Consider the following 7,857-nt stretch of genomic DNA (forward strand, 5'->3'; position numbering starts at 1 on the left):
CTGTTGATGTCGTGGTGCAGATAACAAAAAGTCGAGAAAACGTTTCATTTTTTCGGCTCGTAGATGATTGGATCCTGTCCCGGCAATATCCTAGTACGAAGTGGGGGGAGTTCTGTCGGACCGGCGACGATATTCAACTGTGGGCTGTGAGTGCTGACATCGACAAAAAGATATCCATATCTTTTTGAAACGGCAGAAAGGTAACTTTGTCTGAAATATTCTAACCTTCTAGGAAACATCTGTCTCCCTAATGTTTCGATTTGTGTTTGGTCTCTATAGTTTCTAAATAGGATAAAGTAATGAGTGTTTAAACTTAAAGTGCGCATGACCTTCCCCTTCTGGAATGCGTTCTGTACTAAAAATATGACAGTCACATTTCGGTGATGTGACCCTATGCAAAACATTTTCATGAGCTGCAGGGAATTGGATCCTTCTATCAAACAGGCGTCTAGTACTATTATCTTATGTTTGTCTGTAACGGAAGTCCACTCTTCAAATTGTGTTTCGTCTTAGATTCCCTTCACAAACGTGATTTCATTAATATTTCGTTTAAGATCGTCAAACATGGGTTGCCAAGTATCGTAACAGATCATGATCTTAGCTGTAGGTTGACTAAACAAACCATCGGCCTGCTCTAACATTTGTTTCATCAGAAATGTTTTACCGCTTCCAGAGCTTCCTGCTAACTGTATCGTGGTGGGACAGACGATGGGGACCAGACTTGTCTGTGACATGATTAACACTACACATGGGTGAGTGATGTATGTATATTTTATTGATATTCTTGACAACATGATTGATACCTGCCACCAGTTTGAAAACAACAAGAAAAAGAATGATTGATATAATCATTCACAAATTCATCATTATGTTTATAATCATCACTAAATACATTAACAATAGTGCTAAGTGGTACATTTCTACATCGATTGAGTAAATAAAACAAACAGTAACGTCCACACACGTTAGATCTGACACTCTGTAATCGTGTTACATTAAAAGATGTACAGTTTGGGAGCGAAAAGTATTGTGGTGGATGACCATAGCTATCAAAAAAAACATTTTTTGTTGCCGATTCCATAAAATAAGCCACCCAATGTCGACCGGGTTGATGACTTTTGTCAGTATTTACAATATATCCAGTTTGAAATTGTTCTATGTTTTTCGGTATGTGATCCCTCGCATATACACCTATGTTTAGTTCTTTCATGATGGGATCACAATCGATGGCGCAACGAAGTTGTTTGGTGTTCATGGTTTTAAAATGTCTCTTGCAGCGTTGATTTCGAAATAGCCTGGATACTCGGCGTAGACGATGCAGCTGATGGCTTTGGATAGTGTACTTCCAAATGCGACTTCCAGTCTGACGTTTCCTTGTTTTAATAAGGTGGGATACTGATTCCCTTGAAAAATGGGCTCCAAATTAAATGTGTATAACGAATAACCGCTGGAAATGCTCTCCCTGTCGATATCTAATCCACAATCAGATAGCCATCTCCCAGTTGTTTTGAACACGTTCCTGAGGACTGGAATGGTGGTTTGGCCAGTGGTTGTATCATAATCCAATTTTATGGTGTTACCTCCGTAGAGACCTATGGATGTAACATTGAATGGTTGGAAGAACCACGGGTTTTGATTGTATGCCCCCGTGATGGCGGATGCATTCACAAAGCCTACCGTAATAAAATTGGGTCTCATTCCTTGAAATATGTTGTCATACGCAAAACTAGTCCCACCAGCAGCAAGAGTGACATTTTTCAGTACACTTTCTGTAAATGGATATTGTGCAGTAGTTGTTGTCAAGGCTTGACTTTGGGCATAGATGACGGCAGGGTTCACTTTGACTTTAGCGATGCGTAGTCTAACATCTTCAAACTCAATTTTGTAGTTGGGAGTTTGTTCACCGGAAAGTAAGCAAAATTCTGGTTTTGATCTGGACATCTTCACATTTACGTTGACTTGATTGAGTAAATATCTATCCATTCTGAATAGATCGTGAAATTTGGGACCTTCCAAATCGACACTTTTACCACCTTCGAATAATTCGGCTCTTTCTAGTAAAGCTAAATTATTACCCGTCCTCACATCTGTATCATCCATTTCTCCGATGGTATCTTTATGCCATAACTGTGTCGTTAACTGTGATGTTTTAGCGCCGTTTCCATACTTCAATAATGTCTGAATGTATGCCTTGTATGCATAGTTAGCAGTTGTAGATGTTACGGTTCTTCCTTGAAGTGTGACATCTACTTGTGAAAACAGAGCAGGTAGCAAAAAATCGACGGGGCCTATGTCCTCTGTAGAGCTGATATTTGATCCGTCCGCCTTTTTTATCTTTATTTTAGCATACACTAAGGAATTTTTCATGTCGATGTATTCCATACCATTTTGACCGGAAACGATAAATTCTATGGGTGAATCACCAGTCATTTGTGATATCGGTAGTACGTCTTGATAGTATACATTTTCGACGGCTGTCTGTGTTGGTGGTAATTCAAAAAATTCAAGTTGTGAAGGTTGAGCTTCTCTGAATAAGTCCTTGTTTATTGTAGCCATGATGATAATAAATCGTTTTTAATAGACTTCTTACGCTTCTGTGTAGGCTTACGTTTTTGTATAGGTTTACGTTTTTGTGTAAGCTTACGTTTTTGTACAGGCTTACGTTTCTTAACCTGTTTTGTCTTTTTCCCCGAGTTACTTGTTGGTTTTCTCTGAGCGGTCTGTACCCTTCGATGTTTCCTGCTTGCTTGAGACGGTGTCAATTTTCTCTTTCTTTTTAACTCTGATTTGGCCTGATCTATTATTTGTTGTGACGGTGATATCATGTTGATGTCGAGATTATGTGCGGGTAAGGCTTTTTCTCCGTCACTGCTAAACTTGTCAATGGGAATGATGAATTCGGTTGTGTTGTCCGATATACCTCGACCCCTTTGATTTACATCTTGTATATCTGTATAAGGATTAATCTTACCATCGGTAACCTTTCGATAATACTGTAGCCACTTACCCACATTGGGTACGTATAAGTTAGAAACATTCATCTGTAAAAAGGGTAGGCTTTAAACTGAAGTGTAATCGTTGCTGGATTTTTTAAGAATGAAGCAAAGTTCCCGTCACTGTCTTTTATAGATATTTCTATATCTCTGATTTCTGACTTTTTTACAGGAATGTACTGAGGAGTGTCAAGTGTTTGGCTCCAGTTTGCAACTTTTTGAGCTTTCACCATTCGAAGTAGATTCTGCTTCTCACCATCAATTACGGATTCTCCAACGAGATCGCAATGTATGTATAGATTTTCTCTCGTTTTTGTATTACTCGTTGTTATACAGATGTCAACGAGTGCTACGTTCCATATATCGTTCAGAGTAATGGGTGATTTCAGTTGACAGCGGAAATGGTATGGTTTGTTGTTAGGAAAGTAGTCGAGATTCTTGTTACTGTTGATGATTACGTAGTGTGACATGTTAGCTGTCTGTGACGTCTTTGATATCTTTCTCGGAGATCCATTGGTTATATTTAGAGGGCCACCCCTCAAACTGGACAAACCACTCGATTTGACCTCCCCTCTTACGTTTGCGTATTTTTTTTCGATAAACCATAATGTTTGTTCATCTTTTTCGACTCGTTGTAATTCTGACTGATAAAAATTTCCCTGTACGGTATCTCCTAGAAAGTCTATCAATCGATATAGGGGTATTCCCTGAATAAGAGCTCTTTTGTGTATCTTGAATATTTCTGATGACCATTGCTGCTGATAGGCACGCTTAAAGAGCTGTTTCGTATGTGATATACGAACCAAACTTCCTATCTTGAATTTGTAGGGATTGGGTTTTTTCGTTTTAAATGTCTTTTTCTGATATTTAAGTTTCTTTTTCCTCAAGTACATGTAAGCAAAAAGATCTGCTTGATTGTTGTCATTTACATCCTTTGGAGCTGTTCCATTGAGGGAGCGTTGGGGTGTAGCATTATACGAATCGACAAATTTCTGTAACTTGTCGATGTACTTATAGGTCCTAAATTTGGTGAAGTAGCGAAATATCATGGTTTTAAATGTTCTATTAACACGCTCTACCATGAGGGCATGAATTTCGTTTTGTGTGGTGAAATGATGAATGTCGTTATCGAGACAATATTTTTTAAACCAGCGATTAACATATTCTTTACCCAAGTCTGAATGAATTTTCTTTGGGACTCTACCTCTCTCGATTATTTTCTTGAATGCTTCTAATACCTCTTTTGCTGTTTTTGTTTTGATAGGTTCTACCCAGAGAAAGCGGCTGAACACATCGATAACCATCAACAGATATTTCACACCCGAGTTATGTTTGGCAAGTGACGCCATGTCTAATAAATCGGTGTCGTATTGTTCGAAAGGTTCTCCTACTTCTACACGTGCGCGTTTAAATGACCGTTTGACAGGTTTTTGTAGACTGTAATCGTCGAGACTTTGAATGTATCGTCTGATTTTATGTAAACCTGGAGAGTTATGTCCTTGTGATTTCAGTATTTGATGAACTTTTGTTGGATTTAAGAATGTTCCACCGTTATTAAAATGATAATAAATGTCATCCACTCTCTGTTTTTCTTGCTGCGTCAACATTTTCTGTAACGTAATATATTGTAAACGTGAACATCTATGTCATTCAGAATATATGAAAGAGAACAACATTTTGTTAAAATATAATACTTATGATAAAAAGTATGTTCGTTAACACATAATATAATGATTTAAATATACATATTAATGTTCGCGTTTACAATTATATAACAAAAACAAAATGATGGTAAAGATTTTAATACATACTCAAGTTGATGTCTCAGAAGTCTCCACATAAATGAATAAAAATAATAAACGTTATGGTTTTATAAAGCGACTCTCTAACATAGATTGAATGATTTCATCATTTTTTTTTCTTTGTCACAGTTCTTTCATTTGCCATGTTAGAGTCTCAGTCTGACAATGTCTATTTTCTTCACAAACTTTAGAATGTTCCTACTGAAATGTTGTTTCACATAGTCTTCAGAACAGAAACACTCCTCTTCCATTAAAGGTTGTAACACGTGTGAAGGAATACAGGACTGAATAGTAAATTGACGCCACTGTTTCTCCACTTCTCAATGGTTGACGGTTGACAGGGCTTCTTCGAAATATCTATCTACTATGTCTTCACTATCAAGCATGACGCAGTCGTGTCCTTGCTGGTTAGCTTGACCCTCCACACATCCACCACATACAAACAATTTCGATATGACGTTTTTCACACTCATAGCGTAGGCTAAGCATAACAAGTTTTTTTACAATTCTCTTATAAGCTTTTTCCTCGATACGATTTCTCATATAGGAATAAAGTCTCTCCTCAAATATTTCCATTATCTATTAGTACGATGCTGTGTAGCCATAGAGGTGTAGGGGTATGACCATTTGTAAATTCACACAATCGGTCGACCACTTTTTATGCTCGATTTCGACAGAATCGCAGGACTTTATCGCTATGTCCTGAATAAAAAAAAAACGTTACGGGCGAGTTCGTTTGGAGTCTGACGCATTTGTTGGGGCCAGTTTTGGAACGTTTGTAATCGATCCTCACATTTCATCATAGACAGATATTTCGGTTGAATCTGATAATGACGGATACAATCTGTTGTAATATCTGACATGTTAGTGTATTAAGGTGCAAACACACTGTAAACTCTCTAACAGAAACAGTATCTTTTTAAAATAGTCTCCTGTTATTTGTATGCATTTTCCGTCTTCTTTTAAAGTTATTCTCAGCTCTCCTTTGTCCTTTTTCACGATGATTTCTTGTGTGATACCTAGACGACAGTCTACTTTACTGTGCGATATGTTTGTCAGTGTGAGGTCGTCTGTGACTATCCGATTGATGATCGCTTGAGCCATTAGTGGTGACTACAAATGTTTGCTTGGTATATATACACAATGTTACCCTCGCTGTGGACATGTTCGATCTTGCAAAAAAGGTATTACCTGTTGCGACTTGTTTATTTTAAGAACTAATATATACACAGCGTTGGTGGACGTGTCCAATCTTGTTTGTGAACCTGTCATAACTTGTTTCTATCTATAAATAAACGTGATGGCATCAATCCAAATAGGAAATGAGACACTGTTAACTATAAATATAGAGTGAGGGATGAGGGACTGACTCTATGACCTCGATTTTGCAACTTTTACATTCCAAAGAGGGGATCTGCCTTACATTCCAAAAAGGGGATCTGCCTTACATTCCAAAGAGGGGATTTGCCGCTAGGCTATTACATTCCAATGACGTTTACCGGGGTTAGATCCTCCTGCATGTGGGTGGTCTTTCCAAGGTTATCCCCCTAGGCTATACATTCCGGCCCTATTGCATCATCTGACCTAAATACCGACGTCACATCCCCTTTTTACAGGGGATTAAGGTCAAAGGTCACATTACGTCATCACCGTAGGTCAAATATAATCCCCTTTTAATCCCCTTTAAAAAGGGGATGTGGCGGCGGTATTTTACCCCTACTTGTTTTATTTAGTTTTATAGTATCTGCAACGTGTAAAGCTGAAAAGAAACATATGTTATGCAGTACGTGTATATGTAACAATGGTTGGTAAATGTATATCAAATGATGTTAATCTCGAAAATGTGTTTGTTCCACTTATTCACCACACATTAAATACTACGAAAATTTGTAAGCGTGTGTAGGTGAGTAACACAAGCACAGCAGTTCATGTTTGTTATATATCCATTCATGCATAGTAAGCTACGTATTTAAATATTAAATCAGTTCTTGGTAGAAACACGAACAGTTGTCGAACCCGGAAGTCGATTTATACACAAGCCGTGCTTTTCAGGTAAGTGAAACAAACATTACATGTTCCCTGCGTAACTTAATTTAAAAAACGGAAACACTTGTATAGCACAGTGATATATATGTTTCTTCTTCGTAGATCTATATACAGTATATGTTTGTCTGCTATCCGTTGCTTTGTTGATTCAGAGTACAAAGGTAGCGAAAACACAGCTTAGTACACTACCTTATTCCTAATCTAATTAAATACTCGTGTAATTTAAAAAAACAAACATGTGTATAGTCTTATGAAATAAGTATCCTAAAAGGTTGATTATTTGTAGAAGCTCGTAAAACTTGTCTTCGTTGATGGCTTGTCACCGTGCGTTAATTATCAGAGAATAAGAAAGGATACATGAAACATGTACGAATCTAAATAGTCATATTATTATTCATATTTATTCATTCATCATAAACCAACTGACCCCTACAGTTATATTTAAGACTTTTCCAACATCTATGAATTTTTAAGTCTTGTATGAACATTCAGGGGTGACTAGGGGTGAATGAGTTAAAATTACATCAGTTTAATCAGTTTCTGGTGGCATCCAGGAATAGTTTTATTCTATCATAAAAACTTGTCTTTGAGTACTGTTCCTTGTCTCATAAGCTAAAATCATCGAGTAGGTGGCAACTTATCAGCAAACCTTATGAATATAGAATCTGGACTCTTACATATACATATTTACATTTGCATGGCATTGTCACTATATAGCCTTTTTGAGAGCTGTGTCGTTGATGGGACTTTAATTACCATGACGCACGAGCCATAATTACCATGCCGCACGAGACACAATTCTTAGCGTATTAATTACAACACTGACCGGAACTACAATATCCAATGTAAATAAACATGACGGCTGCTGAAATATCGCTGGGCATTGTGAGATTTGATAATGTCATTGTAAATTGATGTGCAAAATAAAAAATAAAATAAAAAACACTTTTATTACAACGAAAACAAGACCAAGGTCTGCAATATCGTACAAAATGCACATCGGTTGAAATCACCAA

At 37.3% G+C, this 7,857-nt stretch overlaps 2 long non-coding RNA genes across 2 annotated transcripts in view; both read left to right on the top strand.

Annotated features, from left to right (window-relative positions):
* The first annotated feature begins 1,283 nt into the window (after nt 1-1,283).
* Nucleotides 1,284-4,378, top strand: LOC110448756. Its single transcript, XR_002462772.1, has 3 exons — nt 1,284-1,387; nt 3,166-3,282; nt 4,258-4,378. It is a non-coding gene; the product is annotated as an uncharacterized LOC110448756 (long non-coding RNA).
* A 2,367-nt stretch (nt 4,379-6,745) lies between these two features.
* Nucleotides 6,746-7,857, top strand: part of LOC110448751 — a 28,271-nt gene continuing 27,159 nt past the window's right edge. Inside the window, exon 1 of the long non-coding RNA XR_002462769.1 lies at nt 6,746-6,847. This is a non-coding gene — a long non-coding RNA (uncharacterized LOC110448751). The remainder of the gene's footprint in view (nt 6,848-7,857) is intronic.

This window comes from Mizuhopecten yessoensis, unplaced genomic scaffold (genome assembly GCF_002113885.1).
Source record: "Mizuhopecten yessoensis strain PY_sf001 unplaced genomic scaffold, ASM211388v2 scaffold4245, whole genome shotgun sequence".
Taxonomy (NCBI): Eukaryota; Metazoa; Mollusca; class Bivalvia; order Pectinida; family Pectinidae; genus Mizuhopecten; species Mizuhopecten yessoensis.